The sequence below is a fragment of the Microcebus murinus genome, chromosome 13 (genome assembly GCF_040939455.1).
Source record: "Microcebus murinus isolate Inina chromosome 13, M.murinus_Inina_mat1.0, whole genome shotgun sequence".
Taxonomy (NCBI): Eukaryota; Metazoa; Chordata; class Mammalia; order Primates; family Cheirogaleidae; genus Microcebus; species Microcebus murinus.
The window spans coordinates 69,971,484-69,976,073 of record NC_134116.1 but is presented as its reverse complement, the minus strand read 5'-3'; positions in this window follow the sequence as shown (position 1 = coordinate 69,976,073).

Genomic DNA, 4,590 nt, shown 5'->3' with positions numbered 1-4,590 from the left:
GTCCCTTCATGATCATGTTACTCTTCTCCCCTTCGCAAGTAGTAAGGAGATCCACTGAAAATACATAAATATCCTGCCTCTCATCAAATTTAATCCATTAATTTTAGCATCCCTTGATGACTCTTGCCTGAAATAAGTATTACTGTGGGTTTTGTTGAATGGTGATTACCTATTTCCATCCTTCCTCCTACATTTATTAGCTGGAATTCTACTTGAGGAAGAGCTGTCCTTTTCCTTCATTTATTCATTTGTGTAATTATTTATGTATATCAGCACGGACTCATGGATTCCTATTTTATCCTATAGGTTATAACAAACACACACGCACACCTTCACTCACTGACCAGGAACTATTTAGGGAGCTCCTACCACGTGTCAGGCACTCTTCTGGACTCCTGGACCTCAGCGTTGAACAAGACGTCTGTCCAGGCCAGTTCTCCCTCTCGTTGGAGAAGGTGCTCCCATTCCCTCCGCTAACACAGGCCCTGTCCCTTGTCCATGTCATTTGAGCATCCTTGCACTTGCCCGCGCACTCAGTCGTCTCTTGGTTTCCAGGCCTCTCTGCCCCCGGCCCGGAGGACGACGAGGGCTGCAGCCCAGATCAAGGGCAGCGCTGGTCCTCAGTGACACTCGGCTCTTGCCCCTGGCCCGGAGGACCCTGACCCTCACTGAGGGCAGTGCTGGTCCTCAATGACATTCAACTATTGCCCCTGGCCGTGAACTAGTGAAGGAAAGAATGAATGCAGGAACAAACATGGCTAGCACTCAGTGCAAGTCAGAATGTAAGAATACTGCGTAAGAAACTCCAAGTTTAATCTATGTTCGTTCTGAGCGGTCGCCAGCTGTCGGGTGCCCCAGGTTCCTGTCAAGGCTGGGAGGCAGGAGGAGGAGGCGGGAGGAGGCCCACATACTCCCGAGATTCCGGTTCTGAGCCGGTTGGTATAGGTGGTGCACACACTCGGGCTGGGGACCCGCGTAGAGACCATCTGTGGGTTTGGCCACGCCGGGCTGAGGAACCCTGGGACACTTTGGGGGGAGTCTAGGAGGCAGCTGCAGATTCTGGCTGGAGACCCCGGAGAGGCCAGGGGTGGTGGACAGTGACCCCCCTTTGAGTTGTGGGCTGACGCAGCGTGGATTAAGCCACGGGCAGGGGGACGGGCCTGAGCAGAGAGAGGAGGGAAGACGGCAGAATGCGGAAGAAGCCTCAATAACAACAAGGGTGACAGCTTGAAGCCGGAGGAGGAGCCTGAGAAAAGTTCCAAGGAGAGAACGGTCCACAGTGCCAAGAAGTGCAAGGAGACCCCGTGAAAGAGAGGCTAGCTTGGGGCTGGGGTGTAGACGGGGCAGAAGGCGTATTTCAGAGGCTTGAGTGGTGTGATGGACAGGTGTCGTGTGCGCCACGGGACACTTTAAGTGCAGCTTATCCCCCGAGGCAGCAAGACGGAGACCCGGGGATGCTTTGTTGGGAGCAGAGGGTCAATGGATACATTTTTTTAAAGGCCTGGAGAGCCTGGATTCTGTCCATTCATCAGAAAAGCCAGGGCCCGGAGAGGGGAAGGGATGTGGTAAGAGGGGACCACTGACAGCAGGAGGCTAGGGATGGGAGAGGAGGAAGGATTCAGAGCCAGATGGCAGGCAGGACCTAGACAGGGAGGGACCCGCTGTCCTACAGACCAGAGGGAAGAGGTGAGGGTGGGCCAAGTGCGGGTGGCAGGAGGTGACCACCTGCCGGGAGGAGGGAAAGAGGGCAGGAGGACTCAGAGTCGTTCTTGCAGAGGGGCTTCCAGGAGTCACAAGCATGCAGGCCTGACCTTGCACCCCACCTCCACCCCCGCATTGCAGCCCCAGGCGACAGGGGAGGAGGCAGGTGGTGGGAGGGATGGCAGGGAAATTGGGGAGGAAGGAAGTTGAGGTCAGAGAGCTGCGGAGGTGATGATTTGTGGTCTAGGGAGGGACCCCGGACAGCAATGCCGGGGAGTCAGGCAGAGAGGGAACTGGAAAAACAAGGTCTGTGGCCAGCTAGAGGGAGGATGGAGTAGGGGTGCCCTTGGGGAGCTGCCCAGCGATGACAGGACCTGGGTGTGGCCGTGGGCGTGAGTAGCTGGGCCAGTGGGGTGTAGGAAGCACGCAGGGCACGCCAGGACACCAGAGGGGGTGGCCTTGGCTGAGGCCAAAGGAGTGTCCAGTGTGTCCAAATTCAGATCTGCTCCCAACGCCGGGCGTGGGAGCAGAGGCAGAGGCAGGATAGTGACGGGCTGGCCGAAGAAGGAGGCAGGACACCAGAAGGGCCGCGTAGACAGGGTGACAGCTCAAAGTGGGGGTGGGTGCAAGACCCGGGCAGCCTCAGCTGGGGCCGCACCATCTCCAAGCCCTGCTTCCTACCTGGGAGCTCGGCACACACCTGACTTTTAAAGGCAAAGGATTCTCATCCCAATTTTATACCCAGCATGCGACTGATAACAGTATTTTGCCAAAACAAAACCGTCGTTTCTACCACGGCTATAGTCCTACCTGCTGGAGCCCAGTTCCGGCTTAGTTGGGTGTCTCACCTTTTTGTCTTTATGACAACTCACATTCTCCAGCCACTGGTTTCTGTCTGACCTGCTGTGAGACCTTTGTCCATGTGGAGAGCTGCAATGGCAGCTGGGTTCCAGGTGATGGAGGTGTCACTTACAAGTTCTGGAAGTGCTGGTGGCCAGCGGCTCTTAGCTGAGCCTCACTTGCAGAAGCTGCCCTGGCGGAAGAGCCTTGCCCAGTGTCACGCCTCCTCTGGGGGCAGCCCACACCCAGTGACTGGTCAATATTGGGTATAAAGCCCCAGCCACCTCCCCTGGATGAGGGACGACTCTGAGGGTCATCAAGCTCCAGGGCTTCTGGCAGGGTTGGCCGAGGCCTTTGCTGCAACTGCATCTCGGATCAACTTCCTCCTCTGCTACCCTCTGCTGCCTTCACTTGACCCCACAGGCACGGGCAGAAGCTAGTGTCCAGGGAAGGCTGAAGCATTCTTCCAAGTTTTCCAAGTTATGTCTGCCCAGGGTAGTCTCCTTAACCTGAAGTCAACTGATCAGGGACTTTCATCACATCTGCAAATCCCTTCAGATCAGCACCTACATTAGTGTTCTATTGACTAACCGGAGAAGGTATTTGCAAGTTACAAATGGCTATTGCTGACCTTCCATCCTCTAAGTCTCCCAAAAGAATCTCTCCCATGTCCCATCCTATCTGAAAACATGCTGGAAAGGGAATTCTAAGAAATGTAACTAAGTGTAGTAGATAACCACAAAGCCATCACACCTATGGTCCCAAATGGAAAAGTCCCAGTAAAAGTCTCTAGTTGGCCCAGCTCTGGTCATAGGACCATCCCAAGCTGAATCACTGTCACAGGGGAAGAGGTGGAATGACTGGGCCTGGCCCACAAGACCATCTCTTGACCAGGAAGGGTAGGAAACCATGATGGATAGCCCCGTAGTAGCCCCTGACTGGGGCGGGGAAGGAGCAGGCCCCTAAAAGGGATTGGGGTGCTGAAAAAACCACCACCAGCAGTATCTTCATCTTGGATACCCTACAGGACTGAGGGTCATGCCAAGTGCTTAGAAGGCGTTCAGAAAATGCAGCTGAAGACCTAAGTAGGAACCGAGGTGGCCCCTCAGGTCACAGGAGCTCTGCCCCTCTCCCACCTGTGCACACGCCGCCTCTGGCTGGATCTGGCTGAGACCCCGGAGGCCAAGTCTGTCAGTCCCTGAGTTTTCCAGCCGGGCCCTGGTTCTTGCACACCAGGATTGGCTCCTCAGCAGTGAGTGCCTTTCCAACTTTCAAAAATAGTTGTTATTTGCCAAGACACATTACGTATCTCCACTGCTGCTTGTTCACACTCAGTGTCCTCTGGAAGTCTCTGGCAAACACCATCTGGTTTCAGGGAGGGGACTGGTCCCAGGTCCTTTGTTACTCCACAGCCTCCTCCTGGGGGGGGGCTTCAACCCCCCCTTACAGCCCCCGAGGAGACGGCCCTCCAGGTCTGCGGGCCCCATCCAGCCAAAGCAGCCGGCTTGCTCCCCGAGTCCCTGTGACATCATCCCGTTGGTAGATCTAGGCCAGCGGAAATGGTGCTCGGCTCTTAACTCATCAAAGTTTCATGATCCTTTTCATCCGAGCTGTTCCAGCAGGAAGAGGAGCTGTCACTGCGCATTTATCCTGGTCTCATCCCCCGTGATGTCGTCAACCCCCGGGCGGGAGAAGCAATGTCTTTCTTGTTCCTGCCTGTCCGCGTCCTCCGTGCCTAGGACGTAGCCTGATGCTAAAGGGCAGCAGGCAAATGTGTGTTGATGAATAATGAATGACGGAGGAAATGGTTTTCCACCCACCACGGAAGGAGGTCAGGAAGGGCTGGTCTTTGCTTCCTTTATTTAAGCAGAGTCAATAACTGAGCTAAAGTTAGACGCAGTAAAGGGCCGTGCTAATGGGAAAGGGGGCTTGGTAGTGCTGGTGGCATGATGTCCCCCGGTTGGACACCCTCTTTGCAAGGCCCCTGTCCCGGTCCTCTGTTGCACTACTGGAGTTTGTGATGACGGTAGCACTCCCCTCTCATTCTGC